Genomic DNA, 23,973 nt, shown 5'->3' on the forward strand with positions numbered 1-23,973 from the left:
GTGGAGCTGTGCTCTAATATGCGCTCTCCCAGAGTTTCTGAAGGAATGCTGGCTGAGTCAGTAGAATTCCTCTGGGGGCTACTGCTGTGATGTGGCTTCACTTAACACCCTTCTCTCCCTCCCAAAAGGGGCCTTGGCTTAAAAGCTATACTGCGATCCTGATTAATTAAACCTCACATACCCCTGTGAAGTAGGTAGGTGGTATATCCCCTTTAAACAGATGGGGAAACTAGACTCAGAAAGGTTAAGTGACTTGCCCAACGTTACATAGTAAATCAGGGCTGGAACCAGGAATGGACAGATTCTGCCCTGATTTATATGGGTTGTCTGGGGTGCACTGCAAGTCAGGGTGCACCGCTCCTGATTCACAGTGAGTTTACTTTTGTTTACTAAAGGCCCAGTCCTGAAAGGTGCTGAGCACCTTCAGCTCCTGCCAGATTGGGCCCATAGAACTTGATTCCATATATAGCACCACTCAAAGACACAGCAACACTATTTTCCTTTCAGAGTCGCAGCCGTGTTAGTCTGTATCCGAAAAAAGAACAGGAGGACTTGTGGCACCTTAGAGACTAACCAATTTATTTGAGCATAAGCTTTCGTGAGCTACAGCTCACTTCATCGGAAGCATGCAGCGGAAAATACAGGGGGGAGATTTTATATTCACAGAGAACATGAAACAATGGGTGTTACCATACCCACCGTAACGAGAGTGATCAGGTAAGGTGAGCTATTACCAGCAGGAGAGGAAAAAAAACCTTTTGTAGTGATAATCAGGATGGCCCATTTCAAACAGTTGACAAGAAAGAGTGAGGAACAGTAGGTGGGGGAAATAAACATGGGGAAATAGTTTTACTTTGTGTAATGACACATCCACTCCCAGTCTTTATTTAAGCCTAATTTAATGATGTCCAGTTTTCAAATTAATTCCAATTCAGCAGTCGCTCGTTGGAATCTGTTTCTGAAGTTTTTTTGTTGAAGAATCGCAACTTTTAGGTCTGTAATCGAGTGACCAGAGAGACTGAAGTGTTCTCCGACTGGTTTTTGAATGTTATAATTTTTGACGTCTGATTTGTGTCCATTAATTCTTTTACGTAGAGACTGTCCAGTTTGGCCAATATACATGGCAGAGGGGTATTGCTGGCACATGATGGCATACATCACATTGGTAGATGTGCAGGTGAACGAGCCTCTGATAGTGTGGCTGATGTGATGAGGCCCTATGATGGTTTCCCCTGAATAGATATGTGGACACAGTTGGCAACAGGCTTTGTTGCAAGGATATGTTCCTGGGTTAATGTTTTTGTTGTGTGGTTGCTGGTGAGTATTTGCTTCAGGTTGGGGGGCTGTCTGTAAGCAAGGACTGGCCTGTCTCCCAAGATCTGTAAGAGTGATGGGTCGTCCTTCAGGATAGGCTGTAGATCCTTGATGATGCGTTGGAGAGGTTTTAGTTGAGGGCTGAAGGTCACGGCTAGTGGCGTTCTGTTATTTTCTTTGTTGGGCCTGTCCTGTAGTCGGTACCTTCTGGGTACTCTTTTGGCTCTGTCAATCTGTTTCTTCACTTCAGCAAGTGGGTATTGTAGTTGTAAGAACGCTTGATAGAGATCTTGTAGGTGTTTGTCTCTGTCTGAGGGGTTGGAGCAAATGCAGTTGTATTCTAGAGCTTGGCTGTAGACAATGGATCGTGTGGTGTGGTCTGGATGAAAGCTGGAGGCATGTAGGTAGGAATAGCGGTCAGTAGGTTTCCGGTATACAGTGGTGTTTATGTGACCATTGCTTATTAGCACTGTAGTGTCCAGGAAGTGGAACTCTTGTGTGGACTGGTCCAGGCTGAGGTTGATGGTGGGATAGAAACATCTACAAGATCTATTCAGGGCCTAATCACATCAGCCACACTATCAGAGGCTCGTTCACCTGCACATCTACCAATGTGATATATGCCATCATGTGCCAGCAATACCCCTCTGCCATGTACATTGGCCAAACTGGACAGTCTCTACGTAAAAGAATTAATGGACACAAAACAGACGTCAAGAATTATAACATTCAAAAACCAGTCGGAGAACACTTCAATCTCTCTGGTCACTCGATTAAAGACCTAAAAGTCGCAATTCTTCAACAAAAAAACTTCAAAAACAGATTCCAACGAGCGACTGCTGAATTGGAATTAATTTGCAAACTGGACACCATTAAATTAGGCTTGAATAAAGACTGGGAGTGGATGTGTCATTACACAAAGTAAAACTATTTCCCCATGTTTATTCCCCCCCCCCCCAACTGTTCCTCATACGTTCTTGTCAACTGCTGGAAATGGCCCACCTTGATTATCGCTACAAAAGGTTTTTTTTCTCTCCTGCTGGTAATAGCTCACCTTACCTGATCACTCTCGTTACAGTGTGTATGGTAACATGCATTGTTTCATGTTCTCTGTGAATATAAAATCTCCCCCCTGTATTTTCCACTGCATGCCTCCGATGAAGTAAGCTGTAGCTCACGAAAGCTTATGCTCAAATAAATTTGTTAGTCTCTAAGATGCCACAAGTACTCCTTTTCTTTTTACTATTTTCCTTGAGTTTAGTTGCTCTGATGTTCCTTTAGCTTTGGGCATCACATGGCATGTCTGTGATGTGGCAGGTAGGCAGTGAGAGCTGCCAAGTGGGTATTAGCCCCAGTCATTGGGCTGAAATCAGAGCAGGAATTCTGAAAGCAAAACTATCTTTTGACTTTTTCCTTTCAGATTCCAACATAACATCACATTGCTTTCCCTACAAGCTGCTGAGTGAAGTACAACAAGGTTGGACCTGTGTGGTAACTAAGCAGGGGCTAAGGAGTTCCTGTCTTTGACTACTAATCAGCTGTATACAAATCTTTGCAGCAGTCCTTTGTTCTCTTGCCCTCCACGCATGGGCATGGCTGTTATATAAAACGATGACTAATCCCTGCATTCAATTTCCTTAACATCTTTTTGCTGGCTCTTGTTGACACTGCAGTGGGAATTTAGATTTCAGCCTGAACATTAAGGAGCAGCTCTGAAGAGCTGGGAAGTACTGCCTCCTGACGGGCTCTTCTAGGGATTGTCAGGGGCAGCTCCCTTCCCTCTGCATGACCATCTTGTAAGGACCATCAGGCTGCACTGTGCCCTACACTGGCAGGAGCTGGGGTTTCATTTACCAAGACACTACTGTTACAAACCCTGGGCAAAACACTGCTCCCTGGTGTAAATTCAGAGTGATGCCACAGCTACACATTTTATACTCCAAGGTGCTAGTTATAGCAGCGGTAAAGAAATGTGTTGGGTTTTTTTTTATTTTTAAGCATATAATTATTTTATCCTGACACCCATTTTGTTTTTAAGACGTTATCACATTTTAGTGAGTGGCAGGGGCGGGAAAGAGTGAAAGGTTGCTCCGCTGTACTCTGCATTTGGGAAGGAGAGCGCTGGCTCAAATGGATGGAGGGGAAATAACTAAGGCCCCCTCATTCTGCAATGTACTTAAGCAGGTGCCTAACTTTAAGCATGTGGATAGTCCCATTGACTGCACATGAATTACTTATGTGCCTACAGTTAGACATCTGCTTGCAGAATAGGAGCCTCAAAGAATAGTTCTATTCAGTGGCCCCACTTCTGCACGGCACTTAAGCAAATGCCCACATCTATTCCAGTTCAGCAAATCCCTTGAGAATATGCCTAAGGGCCACTGACTTCAGCAAGAGTTGAGTATGTGCTTAACTGCTTTCCTGAACAGGGATGGACTTAAGCATATGCTTAGGCGCTTTGCTGAATTGGGGCCTGTATCACTATGGTACTGCTGCTAATGAAATGCATAATAATGGGTGCTAAATGGGTTCCACATCCCCTGCCTAGCTACAAAAAATGGGACATCTCGTTCAGGGCTCAGTAAAAGAATGGTCACTCTATGCAGTGTCAAATCATTGGTGTTGCTGGCAATTTGATACTTGTACCCACCCACACAGCCTTCCCACCCTAACCATACAGCTTCCAAGCTCATGTGACAGACATAAGTCCCATGGTGATACCCGACATAACAGAGCTAGGTAGATGGTTTGAAGATTTGCCATTTGCTAGGTTCCTTAGAAACTGCTTACTTGCACCTGTTTCCTCAGGGCTACACACATACGTGATAAGCAGGTCCTGTGAATATGGTGACCGGATGTCCCAATTTTATAGGGACAGTCCCAATTTTGGGGTCTTTTTCTTATATAGGCTCCTATTACCCCCTACCCCCATCCCAATTTTTCACATTTGCTATCTGGTCACCCTACCTGTTAAGGGTGTTCTCAGGAGATGGTTTATTCCTAAATTGAATTTTTCCTGAACACTAAATTTATGTAGTAACATCCGCAGCCAAACATAGGGCTGGAAAATGGCACTTTTTGGTGGAAGGTGATTGAACCTTCGCTCCTGTTTAGACAGTAGTTGTATGAAGCACTCATTCACATAGTGCCAACCATCTGATAACTTCTCAATAGAAAAAGAAGAGGAGTACTTGTGGCACCTTATAAATTTGTTAGTCTCTAAGGTGCCACAAGTACTCCTTCTCTTTTTTGCAGATACAGACTAACGCGGCTGCTACTCTGAAACTTATCAATGGAGACATTCCTACTTAAAGAGGTTTAGGGTAACTGAAAAAGACATTGCTACCATTAGAAAGTCATCCTCAATGACCAGAGAATAACACTTTCCTGGTTGAAATTTTTTAGCTAACTTTTTAGAAAAGTAGTAAAGGACTCTGGGCTAGATCCTGCCTTTGCTCTCTGCACAGAACACACACTGAGGTCAACAGTAATAGTTTGCACTTAATCACTATGTGACACCTTTCATCTGATGTCCTATCTAATCCCCCTCTCTAGGTATTTCTAGAGCACCCATCACATCTCTGGGCCAAGTACAAAGTTAAAGGAGGCATCAAAGCAGTCTGAGACTGGATCATCTCAATGCACTTTACAGGCATTAAATAAATAAGCTTCATAATGCCCCTGTGAGGTTGAGAAGTATTTATCATCTCCATTTTACACAGAGTCAGATTTACCCAAGGGAAGGATATTAAATTAAATGGAAGGGGTGGAAAGGTGCCTTCTAAAGCAACTGTTTTGAATCTCTGTAACACTGTGGACTATACTAATGAGGAACATGCACAATAACTTGTTTACAGAAAGCTTTCATGCCCCTATTGTGCAGTTGAATAGTATCCAACAGAATGGGAGAAAAAGACCTACTAAGAAAACTATTGATGTGCAAGCTTCTTTGACGGCTGCTGTTTCCCATTCATTGCAGGCCCCAGCATTTCTCAAATGCAGCCACCATGGCTGAATGTAGCCACCAGGGCTTTTCCTGCAGCCACAACAGCCTCCTGGGTAGAGATGGAGGAAGAGGCAAAACAGTATCCTCTCTCTGCAGTGCCCAGGGGCTCCGGGGGTGGGCTTCAGTCCCATCCCCCCCACACACACACCCTTCATCTGTGGGACTCCAGCGATGGGCTTCCGTCCCTGTCCCTGTCGGCTCCGGGGGTGGGTTTCAGCCTCCCCTCCCCACCAGCTCCAGCCATGGGACTCCAGTTCTGGGCTTCAGCTGGGCCAGTCTTACTGGGCACCAGAGTCAAGAGGGTGAGTCTGGGGTATGAAGCCATGGAAGGAAGCTCAGGACAATGTGGGGAGGAAGCAGCAGGGCCTGTGAGGGCAATGGGGAGACTAGGGGAGTGGGTGGAGGTAGCAGGGACCAGCGGGGATCTGTGGAGGATGCAGGGAGGCAGCAGGGCCAGGGGCACCAACATACAACTGTACATTATTTTTATTATTGAGTCTGCAAAAAAACCCTACATAAATAAATTACAATGATTTGGACATGTATCTGGGCATATTTGTTTGTTTTTCCTAAAGTTAATTAAGTATTTTAGGAAAATTTGTCAGAGCAGTCACCAGCAAGAGTTGGTGGCCACATTCTGAGGCCACCAAAATTTTTCTTCTGAGAACCCCTCTAGCATCTAACCTTTGCACAGGTCTAAGTGAGAATAAGTCAGTGTCAGAGGGAGGAATACAGCCCAAGAGTCTGAATCCCAGCCCTCTGCTCTCACTCATAGACACCACTGCCAACATATGGCCTTTGCTTTGTTCTGATCTTTTGGACTGTGTGTGTGTGTATATCCTCCCATATAGTCCAGTGGGGTGTACTTTGCATGATTCCACCCCAGCTTGCAGGTACAGATTTAAATGGCTGACTGCACAAAACGCTAGACATCTTGAATCTGACAATAGGGGCTCTCTTTTCCTATGACTTGTCTTGTTGTATTTATGTCACGCTTTATCCTGTGACACAACTAAAGGAAATATGGAGATGAGGGAATGCTTGTCCATTCTCTTCTCTTGCAAATAGCAAAGTGTGGCATTGAAATCATGTAGCTTCAGGCATTGAACTATGGGTTCTTCATCATCCTGATCATTGCACAAACACACCAGAGATAGAGAAAGGGAGAAAGTTATAATGGTACGTATACATAATTCCTTAAGCATTATCTCTACATACATTTTGCAATGATTATGACGACCAGTGGGCTATTGAATCTTGATAGAGACCTCACATGCCACATTTTGGTAAACTTAATATGCAAACGCCTGACGCAGGAAATCCCTGTAAGATTCTATGCACTCCCTATGCCCTTTGCCAGTTGGCATCCAACAGTTACTGGGTCACAGTAGGTCAGTGAAATACTAAATCCCCCTGCGCTCAAAGGGAAACTTAGTAGCACAACAGGGCAGAGACACTCATCCACACTATTTAGTGTATATAATGCACACAGAGATGGGGCGTGGTCTGAGGACATGGAGATGTGGCCCACTAAAAAAATCCCATGCCATATGCCCAACACAGACATATTCAGAGCTTCTGGCCACCCTACCTTACAGAAGCAGCAGTGTGGTGGCCCCAGTGGCCATGGGGAATTGCCTCAGCCACTTTTGAAAATGGGATCCAGGTTCCTAAGTCGATAAGGTGCTTCGGATAATTTGATTTTTTTTCCCCCTTACATTTTCAGTGGTGCAAAAAAGAGAAGGTGTGTTCAGTAGTTCATTTGCTGAAACTCCTCGTTAGAGATGACAAAGCTCAGGGATGGTGTTTGTGAGACAGAAAAGTTTACAGGAATTGCTGTTTGCGGGAAAAAATTTTAAGCCTTGGCATGGTCTAGTACACACAGAAAGCTTGTGTTGCCCCTGGGAATCCCACCTTTTGGCCACCTGCTTATTTTGTGAGAGAGGAGAATAAACTAAATCTCATTGCCTCAGTATTTTCCCCTAACAAGCTTCTTTTGCTTCCTCATCTTCCCCAGCATACAATAATGTGGACAAAAGCAATTGAGGGGCTGTACCTGCAAGATACTGAATGGCACTCACTGCCGCAAAGGGAGGGGGCTTGAATTGGTAGAGACCCTATATTCAAAGCCCATGAACAATCAGAATCCCACATTGTATAGGAGAGAGCACTGGGAGATTACTATTTAGCTATTTCCCAACGGGATAATGAATAGGGGTGTTTTTTTTCAAAATTCAAGCACAGTTTCAATAAGAGCAATGTAACCCGACCTGGAGATTATTACACATAGCTCGAGCGGAGAGGGTACCTGGAATAGCCAAGTAACTGCCAGATGCCACAGAAGATTGATCAAGACTGAAAAGGTTAGCTGATGAGTTCTGTACCATCCTAACAAGATACTAATTTTCTATGAGTAATTTTTAAAAAGGTCAGTAATCAGAATTCTGAAAATAAGGCCCCACTGTGGATAAGACATAATCATACACACATCGATGGCCGATTACATGAGTTGGATATTCTGCAGAATATTTAGTGAAGTCAGATATATATTTTTTAAAAAATCAAATAATTCTTTTGTGACTGTAGCAGGGCAGTTACCCCGCTCTGGTGGAAAAAGGCTAGGCTGTTATAAGGGCTCCGGGAGCAGCTGGGTGTCTCTCTCTCTAGCTGTGGAGAGAGAAGGACCTCGCTGCCTGGGAACAGAGTACCTGGAGCAGAACAGAGCAGTGCTGGGGAAGAGCAAGAGCAAGAGGAGCTGGGGAGCTCCAACCTGGTAAACCCCCAGGCTGCAGGCCTTGGTGAACGCCTACGAAGAGGTACTGGGGCTACAGAGGTGCAGCCCAGGGAATAGGCAGAGGCAGCTGGTCCGACCCCCTTGCCAATGATGAGTGGCCATTACAGACTGCAGTTTGCCCCAGTGAGAGGGGGCCAGATGATGAATGGCAGTAGCCACTGAGGCAACGTGGGTATAGAGGGGTGGGGGTTCCTCTGGGAGGGGAGACCCAGAGAGTGGGGGTACTGTGGGGGCCAGAATTCCAAGGAGAAGGTGCACTGGGATCCAGGAGTGACACAAGGGCCTGAGGCAGGCGAGACACCGGCCAGCAGAGGGCACTCTGAGGCTGAAGAGCTAATTCCCAAGACGACCAGCAGGAGGCGCTGCACCAGTGAGTCATCGCTCTGCTAAGGTGACATTTAAGTCTGAAAAATAATGCTGTATGAATGGCATCATGGGGTTATTGGCTCCCAATGATTTCAGATCCAGTTAGAAAACCCACTTTTTACTTGTGAAGTGAACTAAGTATGAGCCGTACAAACTTATCTCAAGATCCGAAAAGACAAATTGGGTTCTTTCATACTCACACTTTATCACTAATCATAGAGATTCTGCAGATCACATTCTGCCCTCAATTGCCATTGCATTATCTTCAACAGGCTCATACGGGTGAGCCTGCAGTTGGAACTTAGTGAACTATCCTGCGGATGATACACAAGGAAGAACAGACTCCTACTCACTCTGTTGACTCTGCCAGGCTAACCGAACAAAGAGTAGTAAAAATTAATCAAGAAGGTGCCATGTTAACCTAGACACTTTTCGGAATGCACTAAAGTGGCCTGATTTTCAAGAGCGCTGAGCACCTGCAGTTGCCACTGACCTAACGGGGCCATAGGTTGCTCAGAATCTCCAAAAATCAGGTCATCAGAGTCTAATCAGGGAAAATCTAGTTCCTGAAGCTCTGAGAGCTGCACTGGAATCAAATCATGATTCAAGAACTGGAGCTATCCCTTCTATCCTTAATGCACTCCAGCTGACCACAGAACATGGGGACATACTTCCCAGTGCCCAGAAGAGGAGAAACCCCCATATATATTGTTCAAGTTCTCAACTGAGCATGGGCAAGAAAGCTAGGACAGCTGTAAAGAACATGCAGGCTCTCAAAGGTGACTGTTACTGCTATGCCCATTTCAGTAAAGGACAATTGGAGGAAAAAATGATTATAGCTTTAACTCTTAAGCACACAAGGGCCCTAAGAAAAGAGGGGCAAGCTTTTGTAGCCACCTGTTCTAAACTCTGCCCTCAGTTACACCTGTACAATGTCATTAATTTCAGTGGGGTTATGCCTGGGTGAAACTGAAGTCATACAGTAAAGATCCACTTCAGGAAAGTCCAAGGCTTGTCCCTTTACTAATGCAAAACTAAGAGAATCGTGGCAGCCAGTCTCTCAAAAGCAAGTAGAGGTTTTCAGCATCAATCTGTCAGAGCTCTGCTCCCTGGCATTTCTCCAGGCACTTACGCATGATGCTCTCCTCATTCTCTGACCAATGAGTCATTGTGGCTAAGAATAAGGTGATCAGTCTTCTCTTGCTATCATCATAGTCTGCATCATTGTTAAAGATCAGGAGTCAGATCCTCAGCTGATGTAACTCAGCATAGCACTAATGGCTTCAACGGAGCTGTGCTGTTTGACTAGCTAAAGAGCTGGCTCATGCGCTCATCTTCAGTTTCAGGGCTCCAGTCCCAGTGGCTGGGGTGCTAACCTGGGACTCAGAGACCAAGATTTGATTCCTTTCTCCACCTCAGACTGCCTGTGTGACCACAGGCAAGTCATTTAGTGCCTCATTTCCCCATTTTACGTGTGGGGATTAGAACACTTGTGTACCTCACGGGGTGTTGTGAGAATACAGTGTGTGGTATTCAGATATTACAGGAATGAGGGCCACATATGTACCTAGGACAGCTCTAAGAGCAGTTCACAGCTTGCAGTATCCAGTTCTTCTGAGGAATTATCAAGACACGCTGAAGAAGAACAGGATGTACAGAGAGAACCTTGAGTTTCCCCACGCTCATGCCACTCTACATGAGCAAATGGGCAAATCTCTGCTTTTGTACCTGTTTTAATTTCTTGGGAGCTCTTCAGTCCTTTGGCAGCATAGCCAGCGTCATGCAATCAAGCCCCAAAGTCGTTTCTGCTCCTCTCTCAACACGGGAAGTCATTAGAAGTATGACACTGTCATGTATAACTAGAGCAGGCTGTAGGCCCACTGAGCCCAGTTCACCGGGGGGAGCGGGGGGAATAGCTTTATTGACTTCAGTGGAGTTTGCAGTAGGACTGAATATTCCTTGCTGGGTCTTGACCATTTCATGAGAACTTTGTAAAAAAGTTGAATGATGGCAATTAAACAAACAAAAAATACTTTTGTGCCAGAGGACTGGGAAAAACACAGGTGCAAAAAGGCCCCATCCATTGTGGGGCAGAGGGGAGGCATGATCAGGCAAAAAGTTGGCTGCTCCCCAAAACAAACACTTGGTAATGGTCTTCCAGGGTATTGGTCTCATTCCACTCCCACTTAAGTGAATGGTAAAATTCCTATTGACGTCAACGAGAACAGCATTAAATTCCTGAGTGCTTTGGAAAACCCCTTCCAGAGTATGTTCAGCTCTATATAGTTGTCCAGTTTCCAACTTAAATACATGACTACTACATGAGTCTTTCCCTTCAACTGCAAGCTCACACCACTTATTTCACCAGCTGTTCTATAAACACCTCTCCTGTCATACACTCCTTCATCTAAAATTATCGCCTGGCTCTGGTCTGTCCAATAACCTCAAATTGATCATCAAGGTTGGTTCAATAATAGCCATTAGCTCGGTGAAGATACTCACCAGCCACTTCAATCATTGCCTCTCAAGGCTAGTAAATCCCAATCTTGTTGCCCTCGACTTATACATAAGCCATTCCAATATTATAGCTCTGTGCTGTCCATTTCCAGCTCTGTCCAACTTAAACTGGTGCTTTAACAAGGCCCTACAGGGTTCAAATGCAAACAGTAATCACCTAAATGCAGCAGCAGAGCAGAAATCCCTATTTGTTAAAAATCAGTTCTGTCTGGTTCCCGTTCACGATGAAGAGGTGTCAGAAAACCGTAACAATTGGCTCTAACTGGTGCCCTTTTGCTGACAGTCACAGGAAAGGTCAAGGATCCGCTAAATGGACATGGAGACTGAACTACCCTTTCATCCATGGTTGTAATCCTCTGAAACTCCAACCATCCATGCTGTACCAAATCTGTGGGTGAATACAAGACTTCAGCTTCCAGGGCAGATAGTCAAGCCCCTTTCACTGCTACTAACTTCATTTTCACCAAACAATTCTCAGCAGCTCACTGACATACTTCCCATTTAAAAGCATTTTTTTGAAAATTTCATACCATTATTCATTCATTAAATGTAGGATTTCCTAAGGACAGTAAATAAAACAGCTTCATTCGGCAAATATAATAGGAATTTCCCTTTGTTAGTTTACTCAAGAAAAATAGCATCAGCTCAAGATGACAATAGATGAATGATGTGGTCATGTCTTAGCAACATCATCTACTGTATTTCAAGCAGAATACCTTCTCTAACATTTTATCTTGCTCTGGGCAGCCTTGATGGAAGGGTTAGCTCTTCTTGTCTTTCCTCTTTTAAAGAAAAGATTGCTACTAAGTGGGATTAGCCTCCCTTTCACTTACCTTGCTCTTTTGAAGAGGTATGGGATAGTGCCACAGTATTTTTCTCTGTGAATTACACAATCTGTTTCTGATTTGCAATTATTTTAGTGAGTGAGCCAATAAGGCAAACCAAAGAGGTAAGCAAGTAGGGCAACACAATGAAATCTCCAATCAAAAGGAGAAGACTGTCTGTATTTGATCATTTGATGTCACTGCTTGTGTTTATGACAGCAAAATCCACCTATGCAAAAGAGACTGCAATGCAGAACCCAAAAGAGAGGAGGTGAAGGCCAAAACTGTATCTTTAACACAAAGATGTTTTCTTTTTAAAGACACATTTAAAAACTACAGGGGAAAATGAGATTGGGTCGAAAACAATATTAGAAGTGACAACATGAGCTGCTTTATACTATTGTTGCTTCATAACACAATAGGTAGCAGGTTTAAAACAAACACAAAAAAGTATTTTTTCATGCAACACACTGTCAACCTCTGGAATTCCTTGCCAGAGGGTGTTGTGAAGGCCAATACTATGATGGGGTTCAAAAGGGAGCTAGATAGGTCCGTCAATGGCTTTTAACCAGGATGGGCAGGAATGGTGTCCCTAGCCTCTGTTTGCCAGAAACTGGGATTGGGTGACAGGGCATGGATCACTTGATGATAACCTGTCTGTTCATTCCCTTTGGGCACCTGCTATTGGCTACTGTCAGAGGACAGGGTACTGGGCTTGATGGACCTTTGGTGTGACCCAGTATGGCCGTTCTTATGTTCTTAATACCGGAAAATGGGACAGAGCATATTTCAGTGCTGTACAACTCAGACAGTGCAATCCATTCATAATAAAAATGTCTATGTTAAAGGAACATCTTTTCAGCTGAAAGGAAAGCAGAGCAAGGACTGATCAAATTCAGTTTCACTTCGGTGTTATTAGAGTAATATTTTTTTATTCTAATATCAGACCTACAATTCTTAGTTTAATTTGAAAACAATATTAAAATCTTTAACATGTATATAGTGTTTCAACTTAAGTATTTTAAAAGCAAGAGATAATATCTGGCATTTATGCATAACTTTGCAGATATTAAATAATCTTCATGACAGTGCTGTGAGATAAGCAAGTTAGTAGTAGCTTAATCTTCCAGTCAGGGAAATGAAGGCAGATAAGTGATGAGACTTGCTCTAAGACACACAGCGAGTCAGTGGTAGAGCCATATTTAGAATTCATGACCTCTGGACTCCCAAATTAGTGTGCATTATTATTTATTTATAGTAGTGACTAAAATGTGCTGGGTACATTCTTGACATTCAGAAGGGGATGGTACTTGCTCTGAGATGTTCACAGTCTAAGGAAAGATTGGCAAGTAGACAAGATGTTGGGGGAAAGGACCAAAAGGATTATAAAATGTAAGTTAATTAGAACCACTCTAAGTAACATGGAATCCAATTAACTTTTATTTTAAAACAGCCCTATTTGTTGTTTCCCTGTCCCTACCTTCTGTTTATCCCGTTTTTTTGTAACTTTAAAGTTTTGCCTAGAGGGGAATCCTCTGTGTTTTGAATCTTATTACCCTGTAAAATTACCTTCCATCCTGATTTTACAGAAGTGTTTTTTCTACCTTTTTTCCCCTTTTTGTAATAAAGTTCTGTTTTTTAAGAATCTGATTGGTTTTTAGTGTCCTAAAAACCAAGGGTCTGGTCTGTACTCACCTGGTTTACCTATTTGGTTGGTAGATTATTCTCAAGCCTCCCCAGGAAAGGGGGTGAAGGGTCTTGGGTGGATAGTTTAGGGAAACAGGAACTCCAAGTGGTCCTTTTCTTGAATCTTTGTCTAACTCACTTGGTGGTGGCAGCAGTACCCATCCAAGGACAAGGAAGGATTTGTACCTTGTGGAAGTTTTTAGCCTAAGCTGGTAGAAATAAGCTTAGGGGGTCTTTCATGCGGGTCCTCACATCTGTACGCTAGAGTGCAGAGTGGGGAGGGAACCTTGACAGGCCCAATACAGAGTTAGAGGCCAAGTGCATAATTTAGATCCAGATTTGGATTCTGAACACCTCTACCCTGATTTCAAAAATGTTTGGAGCCAGGGTTTTGGTTCAGCACCATCTCTTTTAAAATAAAATTAAAAAGGAAATGACCTGACACACTAGAAATGTTGATCTAAAGGGGATGGGAGGAACTGCCAGTAAACACGCCTTTACCCAGCAGGAATTCACAATGAGATAGCAATCTTTCTATAATTTTCTAATTTTGCTCTTTACCATTTTTACTTGCTCTGCCAAAAATTACCTCCTCCCTGCCAGCTCCTTGCAGTCTGTGACCTCTTCTATCCCAGAGAATAAGCTGTGATGGTAAAGCACTGCAGGTCTTCTGGAAAATGGAAAGCACCTCATAGTTAGGGTTCTATGATCAATTCTTTGTTTTTAAAGTGCCAAAGAGATGCATGCTGGCAACATCAGATTAGTTCAGAGCACTTTTAAAAGTGCATCCTGGACTTCTAATTCTAAAATTTATCTTTCAAGTGAATTCAGCTAGGTGCCAGATTGGCCTTAACAATCTGAAGGCCTCTGAATGGGCAGCAATGGTCCAAGCTTCTTCAGATAGCCAGCAACGATCCAAAACCCTGTCCTGGAAGGATCACCTCTGGTGAGAAAGAGTAGTTAATTCTCCATTCTTAGTCTTTATGCTGAAACTGCCAACAAGGGTGCCAGCTGTGCCACTTCTCTGGTGCGTTTTGTGATTGGGACACCTGTCCACTAGGAAATGGACTGAAGCCATTGGCTCATTTCACGTAGGCCACTAAAACACACTAAATGCTACCAATGTTTGCTTACTAACTGGTGCCTAATCTGAAGCAGACTCAACTATTTTTAATTTGTTATGAATCATTTGGTCCCTTTGATAGCAACTTCAGAGATCTCCCTCTGCCACAGCCAATATTTTAAACAATGTACTTTAACTTCATTTGCAGTGCTTTCTTTAACATGTTCTTACTGATGCTGGTTCTCAGAATGTATGGCTTATGTTAACAAGCTATGCTAATGAATTTATACTTCCTATTTCACTTAGGATCTGACCCAAAGCTCATGGAAATCAATGGGAGTCTCCACCGATTTCATTGGACTTTGGATCAGGTCCTTACAGAACAGAGTGCAGAATTCTGCAAGTGATGTACTATGCTCTCCATGGGCTAGCTCCTCAATATTGAACATACTGGACTCCTGACAGCATGATCTCTTGCAATTTGTTTTTATTCATGCAGTGCCATGATCCTTACACTTTTTACCCCTGCTAGCAAGGCCAGCAATTATGTTTGTAACATTCTTTTTTGGCTGTAATGAGGTCTTCAGTCAAAATTTAAGTAATGCCTAAAGTATGTTATTTTCTGCCAAAACATTAAAGGAAAACAAGTGTTATGGGAAAGGTTTCTACAGCCATAAAAGCCTTTATGTTCAAAAGGCTTATCGAAATGAAGCTTATACAAACAGAAGTGGCTCACAGGTTGGGCACAAAAACATGATTATTATGTATTTGTGGGTGAACTAGTGCTAATGAAAGCAAGGGATTGATCCAAATCTCATCACACTTAATGGAAAGGCTTCCAGTGAAGTCAATGGTCTTTGTTTCAGAGTCAAGAGGCTTGCTCCTGCTCCTGTTGAATTCAATAAGAAAATTCATTGATTTCAGTGGTGCAGACCCTGGACCTCATTGCACGGACTACACTAAGGACATTTTGGGCAAGTGCAGTGCGCATTTTCCATCATACCTCCGCCAAGGCACTTCATCCTGACCTGCATCTCCTTCATTCTTCAAGTCCTTTGAAATGCCCCAGTAGGACCGAGGGTGGTGAGTGACAGGGGAAAAAGGTGGGCAGTTCAGGAGGCACAGGAGAAAGCAAAAGAGAAGAAACAAAATCCACATCTCCTTCTAGCCTCAGGCTGAAACTGGGCAGCTCTCCTGTGGAAAAACTAAATGCTCAGGAAGAAGTATCTGTTTCCTTCCTGTAGAATGTGTAGCATGGCCTGACTGGCCACTGCCTCACCTCTTACCTAGACATGTCCAACAGAGACCCAGTGTACGCAATTGAGGGGGGGGAAGTAATCTCTAACAATGTGCTGTGCTTCACGAGGCTTATTGTGTATTGGTGCTGGGCTTTAATATTAACATCCTGCCACAATAAATGATCAGATAGCACACATGTGATGAGTGCCATATTTGTTAAACTATCCATCCTTTGGCTGCTAATTTTCCTCCAGTTTTTTAGCTCAAAACTACAATTTGACATTTGAGCCAGAATGTTGTCAGTAGGGCACCTAAAGTTAGGCATCCAAATCCATATCTAGGTGCCTACATGCAAGTAGCCTGACTTTCAGAGATGCTGTGCACCTAAACCTCCAGCTGAAGTCTAGACAGATTGACCACTAATGTCAAATGGGAACTGTGGGGGGGGGGGGGGGCGGCCCTTCCAAAATATCAGGCCACTTCTATTTAAAGGCCTAACTTTAGTCATCCTAGTATGAGAAGTCTGGTCTTAATGCAGGTCTCCCAACCACTTACCCCAATACTAAAATCTACCAGGATGCTGATTTACTTGGGCTTTATGTGATGCTCCATTTATTTATATTATGCAATCTGTTGTTCAAGGCAATGCATTTTAAATTAGTGGTTGCAAATTGGTGTTTAGTAGTTTCAGCTAGTACTAACTGTTAGTTTAGGCGCTATATAAATATAAATTAGCATCATTACTCAACAATCCAACTCTGCCCCATTTATTCATTTATCTAAATATGTCAAAGTAATCAAGCTTGACTGGGAAGTGAATTGGAACCATCAGCTCATTTCACATCAGAGTCACTATTTGGTAAGAAGCATACCATGAGAATGAAAGGGATTCTACTTACGTGATATTTTACTGGTAAGAATTTTTTTGAAAGCTCATCTGTCAGCTGCTTACTGAGTCAAGTTCTCTCATCATGAACTGTGTGGAGAAAGTGAACGAGGAAGTGTTATTTACCCCTTCACATAATACCAGAACCAGGGGTCACCCAATGACATTAATAGGCAACAGGTTTAAAACAAACATAAGGAAGTACTTCTTCACACAACGCACAATCAACTTGTGGAACTCATTGCCAGGGGACGCTGCAAAGGCCAAAACTATAACTGGGTTCAAAAAAGAATTAGATAAGTTCATGGAGGATTGGTCCTCAATGGCTATTAGCAGGGATGCAACCCCATACTCTGAATGTCCCTAAGCCTCTGACTGCCAGATGCTGGGACTGGAAAGAAGGGATGGATCACTTGATAATTGCCCTGTTCTGTTCATTCCCTCTGAAGCATCTGGCACTGGCCACTGTCGGAAAACAGAATACTGGGTTAGGTAGACCATTGGTCTGAGCCAGTATGGTTATTCTTATGTTCTCATTTATGGAAGGATGCTGGAGGTGGCCCAATCAAAAAGAAAAACAAAACACGCCTTTCATCTTGAAGGTCCCAAAAGTGCTCAACAAACTATATACATAGAAGGATAATTGAAAATGCAGACTCTTCAGGCGTGGAATGCAGCAATTATTTTAACAGTGCTACACAACAGTCTGAGAGGAAGAGGAATACCATATCCATTTGAAACAGCAGAGGAAATTTAGGACTTGTCTACCCAGGGACACTTAGGCCTGGTCTACACTACGAGTTTAGGTCGAATTTAGCAGCATTATCTCTATTTAACCCTGCACCTGTCCACATGAAGAAGCCCTTTTTTTCAACTTAAAGGGCTCTTAAAATTGATTTCTTTACTCCACCCCTGACAAGGGGATTAGAGCTGAAATTGGCCTTGCCGGGTCGAATTTGGGGTACCATGGATGCAATTAGACGGTATTGGCCTCTGGGAGCTATCCCAGAGTGCTCAGTTGTGACCACTCTGGACAATGCTCTCAACTCAGATGCACTGGCCAGGTATACAGGAAAAGGCCCGCTAACATTTGAATTTCATTTCCTGTTTGGCCATCGTGCCGAGCTCACCAGCACAGGTCATCATGCAGAGCCCATCATCACAAGAGACCACGCAGTCCCAGAATCGCCGAAGAGCTCCAGCATGGACCGAACGGGAGATACGGGATCTGATCGCTGTACAGGGAGACGAATCTGTGCTGACAGAACTCTGTTCGAAAAGATGAAATGCCAAAATATTTGAAAAAATCTCCAAAGACATGAAGGACAGAGGCTATAACAGGGACCAGCAGTGCCGCGTGAAAATTAAGAAGCTCCGGCAAGCCTACCAAAAAAACAGAGAGGCAAATGGCCGCTCTGGTTCAGAGCCCCAGACATGCTGCTTCTATGATGAGTTGCATGCCATTCTAGGGGGTGCAGCCACCACTACCCCAACCCTATACTTTGACTCCATCCAAGGAGTGAGAGGCAACATGGAAATGAGTTTTGCGGGCAAGGAACATGTTGATGAGGAGGAGGTTGTAGATAGCTCACAGCAAGGAAGTAGAGAAACCGGTTTCCCCAGCAGCCAGGATCTGTTTATCACCCTGGACCTGGACCCAGTACCCCCCAAACCCACCCAAGGTGGGCTCCCGGACCCTGAAGGCGGAGAAGGGACCTCTGGTGAGTGTACCTTTGTAAATATTATACATCGTTTAAAAGCAAGCGTGTTTAATGATTAATTTGCCCTGGCATTCGCAGCCAGTACAGCTACTGGAAAAATCTGTTAACGTGTCTGGGGATGGAGTGGAAATCCTCCAGGGACATCTCCATAAAGCTCTCCTGGATGTACTCCCAAAGCCTTTGCAAAATGTTTCTGGGGAGGGCAGGCTTATTCAGTCCTCCATGGTAGGACACTTTACCACGCCAGGCCAGTAGCACGTAGTCAGGAATCATTGCAGAAGAAAGCATTGCAGCATATGGTCCCGGTGTTTGCTGGCATTCAAACAACATCCATTCTTTATCTCTCTGTGTTACCCTCAGAAGAGTGATATCATTCATGGTCACCTGGTTGAAATAGGGTAGTTTCAGTAAGCGGACATTCAGAGGTGCCTGGTCCTGCTGGGCAGTTTGCATGTGGCTGAACAGAAATCTTCCCTGCTGTTAGCCATGCAGTGGGGGGAGGGGTGAAGCCATCATCCCAGAGAATTGGGGGGGCGGGAGAGGGGGGTTAGTTGGTTTTCTGCTGCACGTGAACCCGGAAACTGCAGCCCTTCCTTTTAAATTGACAACCCATTTTTAATGGCCAACCCAACGGCTGTTTCGTATAGGAAATGAGGGTGCTGCTGTTTGAAGCCATTCCCACATGTTATGAAGGTTAAAGAAGCCAAAAGACTGTGGTTTACCATGGCTGCCTGCAAGCCGAATTCTGTTGCCCGGCCCTGCGTGAGTAATCCCTCACACCAAACTGGCATACCCTCAATAAGAGGCAAAATGCAACCTTGTAATGAAAGCACATGTACTATGTAGTGTTAACAGCAAGGTTTACCATGAAAGAGTGTACCCCTTGTTCTATAAAATGTGTCTTTTTAACTAGCATTCTCCTTTTTTTTTCCTCCACCAGCTGCATATGTTTCTCTTTCCCAGAGGCTAGCGAAGATTAGAAGGCGGAAAAAACGCACTCGCAATGAAATGTTCTCTGACCTCATGCTGTCCTCCCACACTGACAGAGCACAGCAAAATACGTGGAGGCAGACAATCTCAGAGTGCAGGAAAATACAATATGACTGCGAGGAGAGGTGGCGGGCTGAAGATGGTAGATGGCGTCAGCTTGCTGAAAGAAGGCTGGAGTCAATGCTCAGGCTGCTGGAGGATCAAACTCATATGCTCCAGCGTATGGTTGAGCTGCAGGAAAGGCAGCAGGAGCACAGACCGCCACTACAGCCCCTGTGTAACCAACCGCCCTCCTCCCTAATTTCCATAGCCTCCTCACCTAGACGCCCAAGAACTCGGTGGGGGGACCTCCAGCCACTCCACCCCAGAGGATTGCCCAAGCAACAGAAGGCTGGCATTCAATAATTTTTAAAGTTTTCAAGTGCTGTGTGGCCTTGTCCTTCCCTCCTCCACCACCCCAGCCAGTGCTTCCCTCCTCCACCACCTCCCCGGGCTACCTTTGCAATTATCCTCCTATTTGTGTCATGAATAAATAAAGAATGCATGAATGTGAAGCAACAATGGCGTAATTGCCTGTGCAAGATCGAAGGGGGGAGGGGAGGGTGCTTAGCTTACAGGAAAGTAGAGTGAACCTTGGGGGAGGGGGGTTCCATCAAGGAGAAACAAACAGAACTTTTGCACCGTAACCTGGGCATTCCTGAAACTGGTTTTCAAAGCTTCTCTGATGCGCACCATGCCCTCCTGTACTCTTCTAACTGCCCTGGTGGCTGGCTGCCCATAATCAGTGGCCAGGCGATTTGCCTCAACCTCCCACCCCGCCATAAACGTTTCCCCCTTACTCTCACAGATATTGTGGAGCGCACAGCAAGCAGTAATAACAATGGGAATATTGGTTTCGCTGAGGTCTAAACAACTCAGTAAACTGCGCCAGCGTGCTTTTAAATGCCCAAATGCACATTCTACCACTATTCTGCACTTGCTCAGCCTTTAGTTGAACAGCTCCTGACTACTGTCCAGGCTGCCTGTGTATGGCTTCATGAGCCATGGCATTAAAGGGTAGGCTGGGTCCCCAAGGATAACTATAGGCATTTCAACAACCCCAGTGGTTATTTTCTGGTCTGGAAAGTAAGTCTCTTGCAACAGCTGTTGAAACAGACCAGAGTTCCTGAAGATGCGAGCGTCATGTACCTTTCCCGGCCATCCCACTTTGATATTGGTGAAACGTCCCTTGTGATCCACCAGTGCTTGCAGCACTATTGAAAAGTACTCCTTGCAGTTTATGTACTCGCTGCCTTGGTGCTCCGGTGCCAAGATAGGGATATGGGTTCCGTCTATCGCCTCACCCTGGAGTAAGGCGACGATGGCTACCAGTCATACTGCACTGTCTGCTGCCAAAAGGCAATGAGCGGCTGCTGTGTAGCAATGCAGTACCACATCTATCAGCATCCAGGAGACATAGGGTGAGCTGAGCAGGCTCCATGCTTGCCGTGGTATGGCTTCTGCACAGGTAACCCAGGAAAAAAGGCGCGAAATGATTATCTGCCATTGCTTTCACGGAGGGAGGGAGGAAAGGGGGGGGGCCTGACGATATGTACCCAGAATCACCCGCGACAATGTTTTTGTCCCATCAGGCATTGGGATTTCAACCCAGAATTCAAATGGGTGGCGGAGACTGCAGGAACTGTGGGATAGCTACCCACAGTGCAATGCTCCGGAAGTCAACGGTTGCCTCGGTACTGTGAACGCACTCTGCCAACTAAATGCACTTAGAGCATTTGTTTGGGGACACACACAATCAACTGTATAAAAACGCTTTTACAAAACCGACTTCTATAAATTCGACCTAATTTCGTAGTGTAGATATACCCTTATAAGAAAAGTTAATCCTAAATGACTGGATGTGAATTAAACTAAAAGCAAATTAAGGCCATTCTAATTCTGAACAAGAGAGTCCACACAGGGGTTTAAATGCAGTTTAACTTATCCACTTTAAATTCACACCATTAGTTAACTTGGATTAAGTGACAGAAGGCCAGACCCTCCAGCATAACTCCTTGGCGATGCCAAGTTAGGCATAACTGCATCAACACAGTGACCCCCTTACTCCTGGGGCATTGATCTACCACAGATTCAGAAGACAAAATGCCCCCTGCAGAGTAACCAAACTTGCCTCCTGCAGCACAGTGGACTCAATTCTCCACTGCCCACACCTTGTATGATCATTTAGACCCATGCAAAAGTATTACTATTCTTTTGGTAACGTTTTAGACCCACTTTGTACAGGTGTAGCTGATCACACAAAGTGGAGGCGAACCAGGCCCTTTGTGTTTTTTCCTTGTAGATCTTCCCTCTAAGTACTGACCAGGCCGAACCCTGCTTAGCATGTGCTGTCTGAAATGATCACATTCTGCCATGGTATGGCTGCAGGCGAGATGCTTACATGAATGCTGTTTATTCTTCCCACTTGAGGGGAAAAGTGATGTTTTCAAAAGCATCCCCAGGGCAGAAGCCCACCAATGAGAATTCTTTTATGAACCATTCCTGTTCCTAGTCATTTAAATTTAATTGGCTATTGACTTTTTTTAATTTTTACTTTAAAAATTACAGTATACTTCTATTGTATTTTGTACCCACCAGAATCATTGCATATGGTATATTTATGTTCCCTTTGTGGCACAACCCTATATACTGGTGTGGAATTGCAGTAGTAATTGGTAGCCAGATCAGCTGGCTGGTGCAAATCAGCATAGATCAACTGATTTCAATGGAGTTATACTGTATTCCTGAGGATATGGCCCAGAGTCTCCTATGATTCACTGTATTTTGGATTAAACAACAATTTCTGAATAATCCAAAGCTCTGTTCCCCCTCATGCAGTCTGAGTCACAGGTGCTTTGGTGTTTGGAGACAATTTGCTTGCTTGTAATATTATAATGCCTCTGGAGTGGAAGTTCGGGAGAGGTTATCATGCTGGTTACAAATCCATAGTTAGTGTATCAGAAATAATAGTAGTAGGAGAAAGAAAACCCTTTTAAACCAAGCAACCCCCCCGGGCTGACTTGTAATCGAATTTTAATAGATTTCTATAGCAGTAAATGTGCAAAAATAAATATGTGGTGCACAGGATGATCGGGTTACTGAAGACTATAATTATAGAGGGATTAAAATGGACAGCTCTACATTTCCGTTTTGACTGAAAATTACAACCTCTGTTGGGAAAGTGTCAGGAAAAGGCACAAATAAAACCAAATAATTCAGCTCTCATTTAAGTGACTACAGCTCCACTGCCTTCACGGGAGGCAGCCTGCTTACACCACAGCTGAATTTGGTCACTTTGTATGTCCTAGCAGATATGAATTACCTGCTAACTTTTCCAGCAGACAACATGAAGTTACATATTCCATTGGGAAAGGCAGAGGCCTGGCTCTAATTCAGCAACAACCTTTTGAGCCAACCTTAGCTCTGTTCTCAGAGTTCCTCCCCCCTCCTCACAGACATCTGCTACCTTTTGGATTAGAAGCTAGAGCAGCATCCTGACAGCAGTGAATTTACTACCAAGGTACAGCATGGCAGAGAGAACATCACTTATTCATTGCAAATTTCACTCCATGAGATTTGATGTTAATTAACAGAGACTGTCCAGCACTGCCTGCTTTCAAAATCATTAATTACCAGAAGGAAGAATGGATCCTTTAAATCTAAGGTGTAAGGTGGATGGATGGATCCTTTAAATCTAAGGTGTTGTTTAGCTAAAATGCACATTTGTTTTCATAAATAAACACACAAGGAGCTCCACAGATTCCGGTATTCTTGTGCACTAATGCAGCTGACGAGCAACATATCAGGTTTGAATACTTAGACACGTTAAATATTAAGATATAGCATAGGCTCTTTTTTGTCTCCCAAATGCTTCCCTCGCAAATACTTAGACAATTCCGCAGCAGATGGGAAGTAATATTTAATAAATGCATATGGCCAAGTAAAACATGGAGTCTCCTCTAGATTTAAAGTGTATGAATGGTAACTCTGGAGGGTCAGTGCATTGTATTTAAAAACAAAAAACAAAATCCATCCACCCAAGTGCCAGCATTAGGAAAATTGGACTCAGTCAAATGTTACATTCACGATAAATTAAGGGTAATTTAGTTTAATTTTAGGAACTGCAAATTATCTGTTTTCTGTTATGCAATAACCTGTAGGTCAAATCCTGCTCTGATTTATGCCATTCAACCCAAGGAGATAGCTTGATAAATCAGGGAAGAATTTGGTACAGTAGCCCGAAGCTAGAACTCAAGGATGTTGTGTGAACCGCCCACTGGGGGAGGCTAGCCCCAGCCCTGCCCCTTCCACCTGAGGCCCTGCCCCTTCCACCCCCTGCCAGAGCCCAGAGCAGCCACAGCCCCTGCCCCAGGCTGGCCTTCCCGATCCCTCTGGAGCCACCGGGAGGGCGGGCAGTGCAGCCCTAGCCCCCAGAGTGCTGGGAGGGCGGGCTGCACGGCCCCAGCCTTGGAGTGCCAGGAGGGCGGCCCGCATAGCCCCAGCCAGGGCCACCACCCGGGGGAACTGC

At 44.3% G+C, this 23,973-nt stretch overlaps 1 pseudogene; it reads left to right on the forward strand.

Moving 5' to 3' along the window:
* The first annotated feature begins 17,839 nt into the window (after positions 1-17,839).
* Positions 17,840-23,654, forward strand: LOC141993691 (uncharacterized; annotated as a pseudogene).
* Positions 23,655-23,973: the final 319 nt, after the last annotated feature.

The sequence above is a fragment of the Natator depressus genome, chromosome 9 (genome assembly GCF_965152275.1).
Source record: "Natator depressus isolate rNatDep1 chromosome 9, rNatDep2.hap1, whole genome shotgun sequence".
Taxonomy (NCBI): domain Eukaryota; kingdom Metazoa; phylum Chordata; order Testudines; family Cheloniidae; genus Natator; species Natator depressus.